This window comes from Pan paniscus, chromosome 8 (genome assembly GCF_029289425.2).
Source record: "Pan paniscus chromosome 8, NHGRI_mPanPan1-v2.0_pri, whole genome shotgun sequence".
NCBI classification, from domain to species: Eukaryota; Metazoa; Chordata; class Mammalia; order Primates; family Hominidae; genus Pan; species Pan paniscus.
Genome location: NC_073257.2, coordinates 92,726,148 through 92,747,229, shown reverse-complemented (window position 1 = coordinate 92,747,229; position 21,082 = coordinate 92,726,148). Strand labels below are relative to the sequence as shown.

General features: G+C 37.7%; 1 pseudogene; it reads left to right on the top strand.

The window, feature by feature from the left end:
- The first annotated feature begins 4,172 nt into the window (after positions 1 to 4,172).
- On the top strand, positions 4,173 to 6,677 carry LOC100991019 (phenylalanine--tRNA ligase beta subunit-like; annotated as a pseudogene).
- The last annotated feature ends 14,405 nt before the right edge of the window (positions 6,678 to 21,082 follow it).

The window sequence follows — 21,082 nt, the reverse complement described above, 5'->3', positions numbered from 1 at the left end:
ATCAAATTCACTACATAGTCTTACTATAAAAAACTAGTAAACTAGGTAGAAAAGAAAACTTTAATCGGATCAAGTGAATCTGCGAGAACCTACAGTAAACAACAAAATTCACAGAGAAACATTATTAGTATTTTCATTAAATGTATGAATAAGATAAAGAAGCTTGCTAATACCATTATTATGTGATACCATAATGTAGGTTCCAGAAAATGTTTTTAAAAAATTAAATAGATAAATGCAAGGACAGAAAGATGTTGGATCATATTGACATAGATACTACGTTTGCTAAATTAAATTTCACCCAAAACAGTAATATGGAGAACAGATAATAAAATACTTCCTATTCACAATGCAAGATGTTTAACCTGAACTTATATTTTGTTAACTACAGCAAAATAGTGCTGATGCCAGAAGAGACAAATCAGTGAACCAGTGTTAAACCAATAAATAGCCCGTTACATCTAGGCATTTTTTGATATGCTAAATATATCATTTCAAATTAGTGAAGACTAAGCAAACATAGTTATCACATATATGCTCAAACATATATAGGCAAAAGTAATAACCTCAGTATTCTTTACCTGAAGGTTCTATAATCTAGAATACCACTCACCATCAAAATTATATGACAAAATATTCAAGAAAATTTCCACAATAAAGTTTTGTGTAATTTTTTTTCTTTTTTTTTTTTTTATATGGAGTTTCGCTCTTGTCACCCAGGCTGGAGTGCAATGGCATGATCTGGGCTCACTGCAACCTCTGCCTCCTGGGTTCAAGCAATTCTCGTACCTCAGCCTCCCGAGTAGCTGGAATTACAGGCATGAGCCACCACGCCTGGCCATGTTGTGTAATTTTTAAAAAGAAAATAAAATAGTATTTTGTTATTATAATTTCATAAATATAGAGAGACGTAAAAACTCATGCACAGAAAAAAAGATGGGGAAAATGTGAAAAAAATTACAATGGTTATTTTGAGGGAATGCAGTTACATGTGATTTTATTATTTCTGCTGTGCTTTTCTGTGTTTTCTTTTCCTTTTTGAGATTGGTCTTTCTCTGTTACCCAGGCTGGAGTGAGTGCAGTGGCACAATCTCAGCTCATGCCACCACCTCTCAAGCTCAAGTGATCCTCCCACCTCAGCCTCCCAATGTAGCTGGGACCCCAGGCACACACCACCACACATAATTAATTTTTTTATTATTTGTAAAGATGGGATCTCGCTATGTTGCTCATGCTGGTCTTCAACTTCTGGGCTCAAGCAATCCTCCTGCCTTGGCCTCCCAGAGTGCTGGGATTACAGGCACGAGCCACTGCACCTGGTCCTTTTCTATCTTTTCTGACAATTAAATTTGTAATTAGAAAATAAATTTTGAGTTGACTCATTTTAGCTGAAATGACAACTGTGTTTTGTGAACAGGAGATAAAAAAACACACTTACGATAGCATGAGTGAAAGAATATGTAAGATTCTCATGAAAAAAATATGTGAGAATATCTTATGAAAGAATATATACAGTTATATCATTTTATTCATTCAAAACTTTGCCTCATAAAATGAACTGGCAAAGGAGTGAGTCTACAGTAAAATTGTAGGATAGATATAAGGGTCTCCACATCATCCACGTATTTGGCTTCAGTAGGATGCATTATGTATTAGCTGGTAATATGTGTTGCAGGACTCAACAAAGCAGTTAGATTTGCGGAAGCATAATTAGCTTCACAAGAAAAAAAAAGCAAAAAAGCAATCAGAGGTGTTCTTGATCTTTAATACAAACGTGAATGTGCTATTGTTTTCCCTGGAAGATCTGTTGAAAGGCTATTATATCTGCAAGGCTACTGTGTCTCAACTCACTTGGGTGCAACTGGGCTGACAATGATTTCTGGAAGGACATCCTGCATCTGTTCCTTCCAGCTAATTTCTCTGCAGAAATAACCATGAGCTGCCAGGCATGGGACTTTGCTGGTGCCAGCAATCTGACAATCAAAAGCCAAGATCTATTATGACCCAAGGTAGGCAATAGTTAAGTAGTGACAGCATGAATTTCTCTAAATTCTGAGTTTTCTGTACCCTCTAGCTGATCACTACTCAAGGAAAACTATGAACAGAAACAGCATTGGAGGGGGAAGCAAAAGCTAGTGTTGAGAGCTGAATTGTGTCTCCCCAAAATTCATCTGTTGAAGTCCACATCCTTAGTACCTCAAAATGTAACTATATTTTGAGACAAAGACCTTTAAAGAAGTGATTAAGATAAAATGAGGTCAGATGGGTGGGCCCCAATCCAGTGTGACTAGTGTCATAAAAGGAGGAGGTTAAGTCACAGACAACATACAGACCAAGGGGCAACCCTGTGAGAACACAGTGAGAAGACGGCCAGCTGCAAGCCAAGGAGAGAGGCCTCAAAAGAAACCACAGCTATGGATATCTTGATTTTTGACATTTAGACTCCAGAACTGTGAGAAATAAATTTCTGTTCTCTAAGCCACCCAGCCTGTAGTATTTTGTTACGGCAGCACTAGTATACTAATACACCTAGGAACACTCAAATTTCAAAAAGCTCCTATAGTACTTCTCTCAAAAGAAAAATATATTTTAAAAATACATATCAAGGGAAAAAAAATCTTACTGTATCAACTCTAATTGTTTTTGGGAGATACCTTGGCTTCTTTACTTGAAAATAAAATAGCAAAAAATAAATTGTATACACAGATGTATATATCTGGGGATGTGTTTTATACTTATTAGAAAGAGATTTGCTCTTTCTCATAAAACATGGTGTGCTGTGATCCTTGCTAAATGCAAACCCTTGTCCCCAAAGCCATCTGTGAGACCCTGTCATGCAATGATCTCTGAAACTTTTGCTTGCAAGGAAATGAGGTCACATCATCCATCATACCACCAGTGAGAAAATCTTTTCCACAGTGTCCTTGACAATGTGGATGATCTCCAAGAGCATACAGGTGCCCAAACATGGGACAGTTTCATGCACTGACAGAATTCCAGTTTTTGAAAAGTTCATCCTGATATTTAGCTTAAACCTACATCCATTATTCCAAATTCCACCTTCAGATTTGCACTGAAAATGTTTACCCCTCCTTCATGTCCAGTGTCCCAGGTCTTCACATCTACTGCCTACCTTCCTTCAAGTACACTCTCCTTTGACTCTGTCCTACCTCTGGTAGTGTCCATAAAGTCAACACTCTATCTCCCCTAAAGTCCTCTAACAAAAAGGGAGCATGAGATCAACTTCTGGCATGACCACATGAGGAGCTCAGCTGACCTGTTCCTTAGTGAAACTATTGAAATTGTATACACACACAGAATTTGAAGCCCCTGGAAGCGGGCCTGATAGCAAGCAGCAAATGAAAACACATCTATTCAAGAAAACCTAAGGAAATTCTGTAACAAAGGCAAGTCTGTGCCTAAATTAAGAAAAAAAAAAAAAAAGAAGAAGATCCCAAATCGATAACCTAACTTTCCAATGTAAGATACTGGAAAAAGAAGAGCAAAGTAAGCTTTAAGCAGGCAGATTGAAGGAAACAAAGATTAGAGCAGAAGTTAATGAAACAGAGAATTGGAAAACAACAGAGAAAATCAATGAAAACAAAAGCCAATTCCTTGAAAAGATCAACAAAAATAGCAAACTTAAGCTAGATTGGCCAAGGGAAAAAGAAAAGACTCAAATTAATAACAACAAAAACAAAAGAGGGACATTACTAATGACCTGACAGAAATAAAAAAGACTATAAAGGAATACTATGAACAATGTACGCCAACAAATCAGATAAATTAGATGAGATGGACAGATATTTTAAAAGATGCAAACTACTGAAACTGACTCAAGAAGAAATAGATAATATAAATAGACTTGTAATAAGTAAAGAGATTGAATCAGTAATCAAAAACTACCCACAAAGAAGCACCTTCTGTTCTTCCAAACCCTGGGCCAGGCCTACACTGATGAAGAATTTGATGAACTATGTTTTCAATTTGGTCTGGAAGTTGATGACATTACTTTTTAGAAGGAAATAAGTAATGAACAAGATAATGTAAAGGCAGAAGGGACTTCTAATGTTCTTTGCAAAATTGACATCTCTGTCAATAGATATGACTTCATGTATCTGGAAGGATTGATTTGAGGACTTCAGGTCTTCAAAGAAAGGATAAAGGCTCTGGCATATAAACAGGTAATGCCTAATGGAAAAATCCAGAAATTGATTATCACAGAAAAGATAGTTAAGGTATGCCCTTTACAGTTCTCCAAAATCTAAAGCTTACTAAAGATCAATATGACAGCTTCATTGAACATCAGGAGAAATTGCATCAGGATATTTGCTGGAAAAGAGCATTGGTTGCTACTGGAACCCATTGGACACTTTGTCACCCATTTACTTGTACTGTGCAAAGTGTCCTTTAGATATCAAGTGCAAGCCCTAAATAAGGCCAAGGAGTATACAGTCTGTGAGCCGATGAACATGTACAAGACTGACAACCACCTTAAACACTATTAACATGTCATTGGAAATAAACCCCTGTACCCAGTTATCTATGATAGCAAGGGTGTCGTCCTTTCAATGCCTTCCATCACCAATGAGGATGACTCCAAAATTAAATACTAGAAAGGTATTTATCAAATGCACAGGAAGTGACTTTACTAAGGCAAAAAGAGTTCTTGATATTATCTTGACACCATTTTCAGTGACTATATTGAGAACCAATTTACAATCGAAGCAACTGAGGTAATTTTCCTAATGGAAAAGCATATACTTTTCCAAAACTAGCTTACCAAAAGGAGATAGTGAGGCTGGGCGTGGTAGCTCACACCTGTAATCCCAGCACTTTGGGAAGCTGAGGTGGGAGGATCGCTTGAGTCCAGGGTTTCAAGACCAGCCTGGGCAACATAGTGAGATCCCATCTTTATAAAAATATTTTTAATTAAAAATTGTTCAAAAAGATATAGTGAAAGCTGATTTCGTTAACAAAAAAAAAAAGAAATCAGAGAAACTCCAGAAAATCTTGCCTAGCTTCTGACCAGGATGTATATGAAGTCCAAAGTCATCAGCAATGGGAATCACACTGAGAATAAAATCCCTCTGACCACAGCTGACATTATCCATGCATGTGATATTGTAGAAGATGCAGCTATTGCTTATGGATATAACAATATTCAGATGACTCTCCCATAAACACCACAGCTAATCAATTTCCTCTTAATAAGCTCAAAAAATGTATCAGACATGACATGGTAGCTGAATCCATGGTAGACATGGATTCACTGAAGCACTCACCTTTGCCCTCTGCTCCAAGAGGATATTTCTGATAAACTTGTTTTGGATTATCTCTGCAACAAAAGCAGTCCACATAAGTAAAACTAAAACAGCTCAATTACAGGCAGCATTCATTACCCTTCTTGGTGCTCTGAAGACCATAGAAACAAATCAGAAGATGCTCCTTCCTCTGAAACTATTTGAAATCTCTAACATTGTAATAAAAGATTCTAGCAGAGATGTAGGTACAAAAAACTATGGGCATCTCTTCGCTGTTTATTACAACAAGAATCCTGGATTTAAGGTCATCCATATGCATCTGGACAGAATTACACAGCTGCGCAATGTACCTCCTGTTGAAAATAAAGGGGGATATGTGATCAAATCATCAAAAGGAACCACTTTCTTCCTTGGGCAAAGCACAGAGATCTTTGCCAGGAGTCAAAATGTCAGGAAGCTTAGAGTCCTTCATCCTGATGTTATCACCAAATTTGAGCTGACCATTCCCTGTTCCTCCCTGGAAATCAATATTGAGCCCTTTTTGAGAAGATAGGTCCTTGTCTTGTGATTCTCTTCCCAAGTATCCCTTTCTCCTCCCCTGATGTCCTTTAGTCCTACTCCACAGAAAACATTCATGTGTGCTTTAATGTTTAGTAAAGTCAAAAACAAAACAACAACAAAAAACCTATCCACAAAGAAAAGCCCAAACCCATACGGCTTCACTGGCGAATTCTGCCAAATATTTAAAGAAGAATTTATACTAATTTTTCACAAACTCTTCCAAAAAGCAGCAGAGAGCACTTCCCAAATTATTTTATGAGGCCAGTATTAACCTGATACCAAAACCAGGTGGAAAAAAATGACAAGAAAACTATAGACTAATATCTCTTATAAATATAGATGTAAAATGTCCCAACAAAATACTAATAAATCAGATCCAGAAGCATATTAAAAGGATTATATTCCATTACCATGTGGAATTTATCCCAGGAATGCAAGGTTGATTCAACATCTGAAAATTAATTTAATACATTATATCAATACAATAAAAAATAAAATTATCTAATCATTCCAATAAATGAAAAAAAAGATTTGACAATATCTGATGCCCATTCATAATAAAAACTAATAAACTAGGAATAGAAGGGAATTGTCTCAACATAATGAAGGGCTTCTGAAAAACCAGTAGTTAACATCATGTTCACTGATGAAAAACTGGATGTTTTCCCCTCTAAGAGCAGAAACAAGACAAGGATGTCTGCTGTTACTACTTCTGTTCAACATTGTACTAGAGGTTCTAGTCAGGCCAATTAGGAAAGAAAAAGAAAAGACATCCAGGTATGAAAGGAAGAAGTAAAACTATCTCTGCTCACAGATGACATTATCTGATGTTATAAATAGAAAATGCTAAGGAATCCATTAAAAAAATACTATAATAAACAAGTTTAGCAAGGTTGCAAGATATAAGATCAATATACAGAAATCAATTATACAACTGTATTTTGTACATTTGCAAATGAGCAATCTAAAAATGAAATTAAGAAAACAATTCCATTCAAAATAACATCAATAAGAATAAAATACTTAGAAATAAATTTAACAAAAGAAGTTCAAAACTCTGAAGACTACAAAACATTATTGACATTAAATAAGTGGAAAAACATCACATCTTCATGCATCAGAAGACAACATGATGCCAATACTCCCTAAACTGATACAGAGATTCAGTGTAATCACTACCAGAATCCCAACTGAATTCTTTGTGGAGATTAATTAGCTGATTATCAAATTCATATAGAACTTAAGGAACCAAGAATAGTGAAATTGTCCTGAAAATTAAAAAAAAAAAGGATTCATACTTTCTGATTTCAAACTTTTTTCTTTTTTTTTTCTTTTCTTTTTTTTTTTTTTGAGACAGAATCTTGCTCTGTCGCCAGGCTGGAGTGCAGTGGCGTGATCTCGGCTCACTGCAACCTCTGCCTCCCAGGTTCAAGCAATTCTCCTGCCTCAGCCTCCCGAGTGGCTGCGACTGCAGGTATGCACCACCATGCCCAGTTAATTTTTGTGGGTTTTGTTTTGTTTTGTTTTTTAGATGGAGTTTTGCTCTTGTTGCCCAGGCTGGAGTGCAATGGTGCGATCTTGGCTCACTGCAATCTCTGCCTCCCCGGTTCAAGTGATTCTCCTGCCTCAGCCTCCCGATTAGCTGGGATTACAGGCATGCACCATCACACCTGACTAATTTTGTATTTTTAGTAGAGACGGGGTTTCTCCATGTTGGTCAGGCTGGTCTCAAACTCCCAACCTCAGGTGATCCGCCCACCTCGGCCTCCCAAAGTGCTGGGATTACAGGCGTGAGCCACTGCGCCTGGCCAATTTTTGTGTTTTTAGTAGAGACGGGGTTTACCATCTTGGCCAGGATGGTCTCGATTTCTTGACCTTGTGATCCACCCACCTCAGCCTCCCAAAGTGCTGGGATTACAGGCAAAACTTTCTACAAAAGAATGGTAATCAAGATATTGTGGTACTGGCATAAAGATAGACATGAATCAAAGGAATAGAACTGTCAGTCCAGAAATAAAACCATACATCTATAGTCAACTGATTTCAACAAGAGTGCTAAGACCATTCAAAGAGGAAAGAATAGACTTTTCAACACATAGTGCTGGGACAAATTCACACACACAAAAATTAACCTGGGCTCTTCCTTCACACCATATACAATATTAACTCAAAATGGATCAAACACTTAAATGTAAGAGTTCAAACTATAAAACTCTTAGGGGAAAACACAGGAGTAAATTGTACGTCTTCATGACCTTGGGTTTGGCAATGGATTTTTACATATGGCATCCAAAGCATGAGCAACAAAAGGAAGTAAAGTAGCTTTCCACAAAATTTTAAACCATGTGCTTCAAAGGACACCACACGAAAACCCACAGAATGGGAGAAAATATTTGCAAATCACATGTCTAAGAGACTTATCTCTGGAATACATTCTTTAAACTCTCACATCTCAAAAGCAAACAGTCTAGCTAAATAATGGGCAAAGGATCTGACTAGACATTTTTTTCAGAGAAGATATACAAATAACCAATAAGCACATGAAAAGATGCTCACATCAGTCCTCAAGGAAGTAAAAGTCAAAACCACCATGAGATACCACTTCATATCTCCTAGGATGGCTCAATCAAAATGTTATATGATAACAAGTGCTTGCAAGAATGTTGAGAAATGGGAACACTTACACACTGCTAGTGGGGATGTAAAATGGTGAAGACACTTTAGAAAACAATCTAGCAGCTCCTCAAACATAAAGTTGTTATATGACCCAGTAATTTCACTCCAAAGTATTTAGCCAAGAGAAATGAGAACATATGTGCACACAAAACTGTGTACAGAAATATGAAAAGCAGTATTATTCACAATAGCCAAAAGGTAGAACCAACCCAAATGTCCACCAACTAATAAAGATATACCATACACTAGAATATTATTCAGCCATAAAAAGGAAGGAAACACTGACACATGTTACATCTTAGATGAACCTTGTAAACATTATGCTAAGTGAAAGAATCCCCTCACTAAAGTCCACATATTATACAATTTCATTCCTATGAAAATCTAGTACAGGGAAATCTACAAACACATAAAGTAGATTAGTTCTAGCTTAGTGTTGGGGTAGATGGGGAATACAAGGGTGATAACTAAAGGGTAGAGAGTTTCTTTTTGACATGATGAAAATATTCTAAAGTGTTCTGTGAGGCTGGGCACAGTGGTTCATGCCTGTAATCCCAGTGCCTTGGGAGGCCAAGGAAGGAGGATTGCTTGATGACAGGAGTTTGAGACAAGCCTGGCAACATGGCAAGACCCCATCTCTATGAAAAATTTAAACATTACTCAGTCATAGTGGTGCGTGCCTGTGGTCCCAGCTACTTGGTTGGGGTTGGGGTGATGGGCTGAGGTGGGAGGATTGCTTGAGCCTGGGAGGTTGAGGCTGCAGTGAGCCATGATCGTATCACTGCACTCCAGCCTGGGTGACAAAGCAGAACCCTGTCTCTAAAAATATATATATATATATTTTAAAAAGGGCACCGTGGTGATAGTTGTACATATATGTGAATATAGTAAAAAAAATAAATTGTACACTTTTAGTGTGTAAATCATATGGTATTTAAATTATATTTTAATAGACTATTTTTTTGAAAAAATGAAACATCCTGATATCAAAAGAAACTGTTCTTAGTTTTAAACCTCCCAAAATTTTTCTATATGGGATATTCAACAACACATTGAACAGTAATCTCAATTTAACCCCAAAACAAGGTTTCCCCAAGCATTTGACTGGACACGTAGAGCTTAATTATGAATTTCTACTAGATTTACAATGCTCCCTCCCTGCCATGGTCTATTCAAAAACGGCTAGCTGTGGACCAGGTCTGCGGTACTTTGTGGCACCTCCAATTAACAGGCAGGAGATCCAGCCCCTGTCTTTATCTCCACCACTCAGTCACACATTCCTGAGCTTCAGTTTCCTCATCCGTGCATCTGGCACGCTAGCCCTCACCCTAACAAGTTCCACAGTTGGTTGTGAGGATCAAATGAGATAACAAAAAGCACTTTGAAAAGATGAAGGTATTATAATAACAAGACATGATTCCTTAGCACTCCCTGCCAGACGCTTTAGCAACTACCCCCCTGGGGAGAGAAGATTAAGTACACATAAAGTAAAAACGAAACTTTACCTAGTGTTTTCAACCAAATTCAAAAAGTGTTTTACATTAATTAAGGTTTCAAGTTGATAAACTAGTACGTCATTTGAATATTTCCATCAGTCCTATAAAGTAAGAAATGATGTCACAGCCTTTTTCAGAGGACTGAATATTTTCCAAGTAACATATCTCATGGATACAGGGCAGAAAAGTAGTAAGAATTATCAAATTCCATCTTTCTTTTTTAATATAATAATACCCAAAAAGCCTTTAAAATTAAAAAATAATCTTTGTCACACTTTGAACATACTTAGCATTCCTTTTAAAGCATTTTCCCTGCTGGCAATGGATTTTGGGTTGCAGTGCCTTAAGCAGAAAAAGCAAGTCCAAAGAGAAAAGAAAAAAACAAAAAAAACAAGGAAACAAGCATGATGCATCAGTTGTAAGCAAGCACTTTACAAAGGGAATGAAAAAGGAGATCTGGCAGTCTCGCCTTCAGGGTTCCTCCCTAGAAGGATCTGGCCATTTATGCTGCTACATTAATTCATGACAGGAGAGGGAGCCAAGTTCTCCAACTATGGTTCTCAGTATTAAAAATATTTCTATTGTCCAAGTAATTTTACATATATTATCCCTTTTGATCACCACAATAAAAGAGAAGCAATGTTTTTCCTATTCATGAATTGCAGAACAAGGAATAGCATCCAGCACTCCAATTCTTTACCTCTCTGTAATGTCCTATGCCCTGCACAGAGAGCTGAGGGCTCCCACCCCTGCACTGAGACTTGGCCAACAATGCTGGCTTGGCTTCTGCTTGCCTAAGCCAATCCCTAGGTCGACCCAGCACTGCTTTGAGTTCCTATCTGAAGACTTGCTCAAGGCTGTCAAAAGAATTTACCTTTTGATCTAGCCAACACGTGATGATAGGCCACTGATACTCCCACTTTACTGGAGCATTTACTAAAAAAAAAATAGCTTACAATTGTAAATCCTCCCTCTGTCCCTTTGAGATACAGATGGTCCGTGACCTACGATGGTTCAATCTGTGATTTTTTGGCTTGGCAATGGTGTGAAGGTGATACACATTCAGAGAAACTGTACTTCAGAATGGTGCAACCATTCTGTTCTTCACTTTCAGTACAGCATTCAATAAATTACATGAGATATTCAACACTTTATTATAAAATAGGCCTTGTGTTAGATGATTTCACCCAATGGTAGGCTAATGTAAGTCTTCTGAGCACACTTAAGGTTGATTGGGCTAAGCTATGATCTTTTGTAAGGTGTATTAAATGTATTTTTGACTTATAATATTTTCAATTTACAATGGGTTTATTGAGACAAAACACCAAAGTAAGTTGAAGAGCATCTGTATCTCCTGTAACTTAGGTGTGTCCTTCTCAAGGACCTGAAAACTATTTCTTTGAAATGTAATTATCAAGAAAAATGGAGCTTCTGTCCCCCAGTCTCTGGAGGAGGATAGAATCCTAACTTCAGTAATTTCCAGCAAGCAAACACAGCTGGCCTCATCATATTTACACTGACTAACCCTCTTAGCCCTTTTTGTTTCACTTCCCTGACACTACTGAGCCCTTGCTGGCTCCCACTCCCTGTTCCCTCATTCTCCCTTTAAATCGCCCAGTCGCCTCTGTACAAATTTGAACAGAGCTCAGCTCTTCCCGCTACTGTCAGTTTTACTGAATAAAGTAGTTTTTATCACTTTTAACTAATGTCCAGCTTTGTTTCTCTTTGACAACACAGAGGTAAAAGTGGTCAAATCCTGTCAGCTCTCCTCTTCATTGTGTCTTGAATCTGACCCAAGTCACTAACTCTGCCCTTCCTCTCTTTGCACCCCACCAACCAATACCCACCCCCAATATTGAGGGCTTCCCATCTCTCCCAGTGGACAAACCTCCTTTAAATCTCTCTCTGCCTCAAATCTCCACCCTCCCAGGTAATCCCCTATGCATTTCCTCCCAAAGTGTAGGTTGCATCATATCTCCCTCTCTTCAAAAACATCTGTGGTGTTGACAAGCTAATTAGCATTTAATACTCTGCACTGGCTGTTCTAAGCCTCAATTTCATTTATATCTCTGAGCTAATCTGCCAAGGGAAGGCAGGGACAGGAAGAAGCAAGTCTTTCACAAACTTCCACAGGGCTCAGAGTGTGAAAGCATGGGGGGTTGTGAAAAACATGTGGCCCAGCCATTCGCAGAAAGCCTCAGCCCTGTCCCAGCCATTGCCTGAAACTGTCCCATGAAAAAGAGCCATTATCTCCTTAAACAATGCAGCAAATCAGCAAATCCTGCCTCATAGAGGCTAGAATTTGTCATTCTGCATCCTTTACTCTTTGGGCTAGCACAAAACAAAATAAACACCAAAATTAATGACACTGACAACCAGTATTTATTGAGTGCCTTCTCTGAACCAAGTGTCTTGCTAAATGCTTACCTGTATTTTCCCATTTAATCTTCATATAATAACCATGAGGTAGGTATTATTATTCTCATTTAACAGATGAAGAAATTGAAGCTTAACATGGGTCTGCATCTTATCCTATGTATTTTTTCGTTTGTAAATCTGCTGCTGTTACCCATTTCTCTGAATGTTTTTAAGGAGCAGCAGAGTTACAAAACAGAAAACACATACCCGTAAGTGGTGAGCCTGGGACATGAATCCAGGTCCCTGTGCCCCCAGAGCTTCTTAACTACTGCACATGCTGACAAATATCGTAAGGGTTTTAAACAGCTGTCATTCCTCTTATGGTCTTCAGGCCATTTCTCATAACACATGGACTGCATTCCTTTTTGTCATCCTAGGCATTTTCCTCCAAATGTGGGCTAGTAAATCTAGAATGGAATAAAAATAGCACTCTAAGGAAGGTCTGGGTAGGTCAGAGTGGAGTGGGACTGCCCATCACCTCTCTCAATTCATCAAGGTAAATTTCAAATAGATTAAAGAGTTAAATATTTTCTCAAAAAAATCAATGAAAAACAAGAAAACAGAATGACAAATTTTTTAAAGCCCTGAAAGAAAGATTATTTTCTCAACCTAGCAGTAATACAGTTCTTGTGTTTTCTGTGTTACAAAGGACAATATTGAAGGATTTGACTACAAAAAAATTAAAACCTCTGAACATAAAAAGTAACTAAAATATAAACACAAACAGCAAACTGAAATAATGTTTGCAGGATATATGACAAGGGTAAATAACCTTATTAAACAAAGAGTGTGCGCCAATAGATATGAAAAACATTAAGGTAAATGGGTATCAGCAGGAGATTTACAAAAGAGAAAATACAACCTGTAACTAACATGTTGGGAAAAAGTTCAGCCTTACGAGAAACAAAGAAATGTAAATAGCAAGCTCCTGGTTTTCTTCTAATAATTAGCAAAAGATTAAGAAAAGATGTTCAATTCTCTTAGCAGATGTGACAAAACCATTAGCAGATGTGAAAACCAGTAGTCTTCTAATTTTTCTACAGGCAGTATACACTGGTAGAGACTTCCGGGAAAAAAAAATTGGCAATAAATTTCACAGCTATGTTTTTAAGTGTTACAGTTAGGCTACTTCCCATTTTTGTAGTAATATAAAATACAAAAAGAGCTAAAAGGATAAGATAATTATAGTAGCTCAAGTTGGAAGTATTCAAAGATTACAGTAATACGAGTATATCCATGTGATTTGTGCTATGTAGGTTACATCCACTTTATAAATTACTATTTTATAATGTAAAATAGCATGTGTATGCTTTCTCACATTAAAATATGTATTGCATGCTATGAAGAGGCAGCATGAATATGCACACTGTCTATAACTATGCACAAACATTCATCCAAAAAAATAGGTGGGGCTAGAGAAGCGTGATAAAGATTGCTGAGTCAGCCATTGGTGTTCACGTGTAACTAGGATTTTGTCTCATTTTGCCAACTTACATGCATATATATATATATACATATATACACAGTTTTATGCTATCTATCAATAGTTCTCTCAAATTTTGGTTTATTATGCATGTTTTACTTGAAAATCTTTTATTAATATTGTTTGAAAACCTTAAAAAACATAAGCACAAAAAGAAACACCTTGAAATCGTAACTCTAAATCATTCTAACTATTGTAAACAGCTTGATATGCAACTTTCAGTACTTTTCAGTAATAATGGTAATTGCAATAATAGTTGACCTTTGTATGTCATTTATTCTGTGCCAGGCACTGTTCAAAGTTCTTGATGTGTATTAACTCACTAGTTTCTCACAAAAATCTTATGAAGTAGTTCTATCATCATCCCCATCTTACAGGTAAGAAAACTGAACTATAAATAAGTTATTGGCTGAAAATACACATAGTATTACTGAAAATTACTAGATATTAGTAGGGCTAAAATTCCAAATATTTTGATCATTTGTATGTCATTATTTATTATTATTCTACATCCCAGTTAATGATTTATACAATCATTAGAAAGTAAAAGTTAATTAATGAGCAATGACTCATTATCCAATCCATTGTTTTGGACCATTTACAATTTTCCAGTTTCCTGACAGTATAAAAATAATGGTAAGTGTTTACATCTATAAACAAATTTTTACACATTAGCAATCAATTTCTCAGAATGAAATTCTGAAAGAAATATTGCTGAATTAAAGAGTAGAAAATTTTTATTGTCTTTTGGCTAAAAACTTCCCATATTTGGCAAAAGACATAAACATACAGATTTAAAGAAGTTAAATGTATCCCAAAGAGAATAAATCTAGCAAATCTCCATCAAGACACAGATAGTCAAACTTCAGAAGACAGAGAAAAAAGAGAAGTGAGAGAAACAACACTTTACCTAAAGGGGAAAACAATTTCAAAGAGAGCAGATTTCTCCTGAGAAACCACGGATACCAAAAGGAAGGGGCACAGTATTTAATATTGCTGAGAATAAAGAATCATCAGCCCAGAATTCTGTCTCCAGTGAAAATTGATTTCAGGAATGAAGGAGAATCAAGCCATTCTCAGAAGAAGGAATACTAAGAAAATTTCTCAGTAGCAGACCTGCCCCAAAAGAATGGCTAAATTAAGTTATCTAAATAGAAAAGAAATATTAAAAGAAGGCAACTTGGCACTTCAGGAAGAAAGAAGTTAATAAGAAAATAAATGGGTAAACACAACAGACATTTCTTCTCTTTGAGTTTTCTAAATTATGTTTGATAATAGAAGCAAAAATTATACTACTAGATCATGTGATTCTAAACATATATAGAGGAAATAGTTAAGATAATTATAGACAGGGAAGAATAAAATGATGATAAAGGAGGTAAGATTTCAACAATCATTTGAACTGGTAAAATAATGGCATCAGTACACTGTAATAATTTATGCATATATATAACAAAATACCTAGAGTAACCACTAAAAAAGCTACATAAGTATATTTAAATACTACACATACATAAAAAGGGAATTCTAAAAATGTTCAAGTAACCCACAGAAAGTCGGGAAAAGGAAAACAGAAAAATAAAAACAACAAAGTGAACAAATAAAAACAAAAAATAACATGGGATACTTAAACCCTAGCAGACCAATAATTCCATGAAATGTAAATGGTCTAAATACACAAATTAAAATACACGGATAGGCAGAAGAGATTTAAAAATATGACCCATCTATATGCTGCATATAAGAAACTCGCTTCATATATAATAATATAGGAACATTGAAAGAAAAGGGATTGGGGAGGGATAATATATTATGCAGATCCTAATCAAAAGAAGGCAGATGTGGCTATATTAATATCAGATAAGGTAAACTTCAGACCAAAGAAAATGACCAGAGAAAATAAGCAACATTATATGATGATAAAAGGGTCAATCCATGAAGAATACATTGCAATCCTTAATATGTATGCACCAAAAGTCAGAGCAATAGATGAAGTAAATAAAAACTGACAAAACTGAAAGGAGAATAGACAAACTCAGAATTAAGGTTAGAGACTTCAACACACCTTTTTCAACAATTGAGAGGACAGCTAGACAAAAAAAGCCCAGCAAGGATATAAAAGAACTCAACAACCACCATCAACCAACAGGGTCTACTCAACAATTATAGCACACACTACCACAGAACAGCAGAATGCACAATGTTTTCAAGTGCCTACGAAACATAAACCAAGATATATCATATGAGCCATGAAACCTCAACAAGTGTAAAAGAATGGAAATCATACAAACGGCATTCTCCAACAGTAGTGGAATCAAACTGGAAGTCAATAACTGAAAGATAACAGAAAAATCTCCAAACACCTAGAAACTAAACAATACACTTCTAGAGTCACAGGGACATTTTAAAAGTGCATTGTACTAACCAGGCATGGTGGCTCACGCCTGTGATCCCAGCACTTTGGGAGGCTGAGGTGGGCAGATTGCCTGAGGTCAGGAGTTCAATAACAGCCTGGCCAACATGGTGGAACCCTGTCTCTACTAAAAATACAAAAATTAGCCAGCCATGGTGGTGGGCGCCTGTAATCCCAGCTACCCAGGAGGCTGAGGCAGGAGAATCGCTTGAACCCAGAAGGTGGAGGCGGCAGTGGACCGACATTGTGCCACTGCACTCCAGCCTGGGTGACAGAGCACGACTCCATCTAAAAACAAATAAATAAATAAAATACATTGTACCGAAATAAATTTAAAATACAGCATATGCAAATTTGTGGGACATAGCTACAGCAGTGCCAAGGGGAAAATTTGTAGCACTAAATGCATACAACTTTTAAAAAGAAAATCTCAGATTAATCATCTAAGTTCCCATCCCAAGAACCTATAAAAAAAGAGCAAAACAAATGCAACCAAGCAGAGGGAATAAAATAATAAAGAACAGAAATCAATGACACAGAAAACAAAGAAAATAGAGACAAGGAATAAAACAAAAGTGGGTTTTGTAGTTTTCAGCATACAAGTCTCATACATGTTTTGATGGATTTATACTGAAGGGTCATATATGCACAAGATTGGGTCTCTGCCAGCAGGATCACAAGTAAGCAAATAATCACAATACCATGAGATGGATGAGACCAAAACAGGCTGATGTGACTTAAAGGAATGGTGACAATCTAACTCCCTCTGCAACTCAAGATGAATGCTAGGACCAAACACACCAAGAAGTTAGAAGTATCCGTACCAGTACTCAAAATTAGGAAAGGGCTCTGCCCACGTGGCATACACCTTGAAGATCTTCTGCTGAATATGTTGACAACTGGGGTAGTGTAAATGAACTCACAAGGGACAGAGTCCGATCACATTTGTGGAGGTGCAAAGACTCAGGTGCACCATGGGCCAAGAGATCAACTTCTCTAGTGCAGTAGATGGGAGTGCACGGGGAGACACAGGAGGGGGAGGGCTGTGTGTGTGTGTGTGTGTGTGTGTGTGGATGGGGACCTCACATCTGAGGAGAACATGAGCAATGACAGACACACTGCTTCTGAGGTCACTTCGTCAACCAGGGGCTCAGCACTGTGACTGGAAGTTATCACAGGTGTGATTTGTTCCTTTTCTGAGTGTTTGTTCTATCCACATTTTAATGGTAAGTTTGATGAATGTGTAGTAAATATTTTGGAAGACTTTATTTTAGTTAACAAATGAAAATAACACAAAAGCAGTACGCATCATTCAAATCCAAACAAAAACTTATTGCAACCAATGCTTTAAGAAAATAAGTTGAGAAATTCTGAAACTAAGCTTCTATTTTTGAAGTGCATGGTGGGGGAGAGTGAGGAATGCAGGCCCTCCTCCCTGTTTCATTTCCCCAGGCCCCTCCAGACCTCCTGCTACCTACAAGGAAGTATAGAGGAGGCCTCTCCTCCTTACTGGGCAGTGTAGGTCGCCACCAAGGGCAGAGGCTACAGGTTCCATGACTGGTGCCCAGTGTCACACTTGTTCACCATCTCATACCACCCTAGACCCTCACCGTGGGAGATTTAGGCACAGAGTCCTTGTTGAGCCACCCAGAGCCACCACTTTGCCCTGGCACAGCTGACATTACCAGGTTTGCCAAACACATGAAAGCTTTCTATGCCGGTCATGAGTATATGAGCCTAATGACTGCCCTGAATGCAATTCATATCCATTTTACAGCTTTACTATGTGGCCTATCCTTTGAAGAAGTGACATAGTGTCATCTCCATCCTACAAATACATAAACTGAGACTAGGACAAAAAAACAGATGATCCCATATTTTGGCCTCTATTAGACCACTACTTAGATTTCCAGTCAAAGCTAATTAATTGGTTGATTATAAAACAATATAGGCATTACTACATTAGGGATTATTTAAGGAAAAATCCAGACAATGGCATATGTGTATGTACATTATTTCATTTCTTCTGAAGTTTAGGATATTTGCAAAATGAAAAAGTGTCAACTTTGATGTTCTTATGCCCGTCATAATGCATTATCCCTTCTGAATAAGTAGTTCTATTTCAAGAGAAACTGGACATATTGTATTGTGATTCCTTCAAGGGATGGTGCAGCAAGGCATGACAAGTTACTATAACACTGTGACATTCAGACTTCAGAGATAAATTTTACAAAACCAGAAGAGAGAATGCCAACAGTCTTCCTTCAGTCTTTTTCCTCCTACTCCTGTCAAAATATCACAAAACTCAATAGGACAAGAAAGAGAAAACTGGCCCATATCAACCTTTACCTGTCTTTTTAAAATCTTTACTTTTTCTGTCTGAAAAAGGAATGTAATTTAAAACTTTCCTTCATATGAATTAACCTGTAACTTGGTAGTTGCAGAAATTATAACCGTGCCTAAACCATACAGCCAAGAGACCCCTTCTCAATCCCTACACTCTGTTGCCTCCAAAAATCTTAGGAAAAAACCTAGGAAATTAACTGAGAGTGAAGAATTCATCAACTTCCTTTCTTTCATTTGTTTTGGGTTTTTTTGTTTTTGTTTTTGTTTTTGTTTTGAGACAGAGTCTCGTTCTGTCACCCAGGCTGGCGTGCAGTGGCACAATCTCAGCGCACTGCAAGCTCTGCCTCCCGGGTTCACGCCATTCTCCTGCCTCAGCCTCGTGAGTAGCTGGGACTACAGGCACCCGCCACCATGCCCGGATTTTTTTTTTTTTTTGTATTTTTAGTAGAGACGGGGTTTCACCGTATTAGCCAGGATGGTCTCGATCTCCTGACCTCGTGATCTGCCAGCCTCAGCCTCCCACAGTGCTGGGATTACAGGTGTGAGCCACCGCGCCTGGCCAACTTCCTTTCTTTCTAATTCTTATACCTTTAAATCCCTAGGACAATGAACTTAGAGTGTTTAATTTTTTAAATAAGACTTAAAGAATCAGTGTGATAAATGAAGATTTGAAGCTGGGATCCTTGGATTTGATTTCCCGGTCAGTTATTGAAAAGCTAACCTTAGGAACCATCTTTAACCCTGAGAAGCCGCCCTGCCTGCCCGCAAAAGGTGTAACAATTAAACATGGAAAAAGGAGCAGATATTTTGTGTTCATTTTGTGCAGGAAGTAAATATGGGCTTTATTTTAGATATTTATGATTTTACAGCAATACCTCTTCCATGTGCTTTAAGATATGCAAGGAGTAGCTGGATAAGCCAATGAAGGAAAAATTAAGTGGGAGCAAAGTAGCAAGAAAACATAACACAGCAGAAACTAGATGTGTGACCTATGGTAATCAGCATGGAAAGAAAGACTTTCAGATGAGTAAAGACACACACACACTCACAATTACACACCTGTTAAAAGATAAACTCCTTCCAAAAAAATAAAGCATAAAAATTGTATTTTAATGATGACCCTTTTTTCTAACCCTGCACCCAAGCAGTTAATTGCTGTCAGAGAACCCAGACAACAGGACAAATAGGAAATGCCATAAAGCTGGGATTGCTTCCCTTCGATGAGCTTATGGCACTCAGGGCTTTCTGACTATACTGCCCTGGTCCAACATCTGACCCTCTTCTATGAACACTTCAGAACTTGTCCACCCTCATCCAACCTGAACCATTGTGATGGTTACTTTTATGTGCCAATTTGGCTAGACTATGGTATCTACATATCTGGTCACACACATCTGGATGTTGCTGTGAATATATTCTTTATATGAGATTAACATTTGCAATCAGACTTTCAGTAAAGCAGATTGCATGACATAATGTGGGTGGGTCTCATCCAACCAGATGAAGGTCTTAGAGAAAAGACTGAATCCCTAGAGAAAGAGAGAATTTTGCCAGAAGATTGCCTTCAGACTTGAGCTGCAACACTAGCTTTTCCCTGGGTCTCCAGCCTTCCAGTTGTGCCTATCCTGCAGATTTTGGACTTGCCACTCTCCAAAATCATGTCAGCCAATTCCACACTCATGTCTGAGCATCCAAAACACCCCCATGATCCTGGTTTTCCTTCTTTCTCTCTAGATTTTCCAGAGAGAAAGAAGGTGCTTTCTCAGGGTGCTTTGAGGTTTTATCCTTCCCAGTCCAACATCAGAGAAATCCTTTTCAATGCTGGAATCCCTTTCTCTTCAAAGCCTATTCTCTCCCCAGAAGACTTCACGCAGAAGCATGGTTTCATTCACCACCCACATGCTGCTGGCCCCAGCCCAGGTTTCTCTGAGGTCCAACAGATCCACCTAAACACTCTGTCACCTTCTCACAGCTCCACCTAGACACTCAAAAGTTGTGATTTTATTTTGCCAGATGAGAAGTCTAGTTTTCTGTGGGAAAAAGGGAGCTAGCCTTCCTAAGGGGCAACTGGGTGACATTTTGCTGTATGTTTGTGCTCAAAGTTTACTTCCTATTTATAGTCACAATCTGAAGACCAGTAATGTCCTTCTCCAACTTGGATAATGCCACCTTAGCCACTTCTGTGGCTTCCAGCTCACAAAGAACCCCAGCTGAGCCAAGTATAACCTGGGAGTGACCATCAAGTCCAGCCATGGCATGGACTTCCACCAGCACATGTTAACCTTGGATATTATTGGCTTGGGAAACTGCCACCAACAGACAGCACCATATCCTATACTTCCTTCTAGCCCCTCTGCTTGATATTAGAAAGTTTCAACTAGAAGTCCTATCCATTAATTATCAGGTGGGCTTTATTTTTGTATGC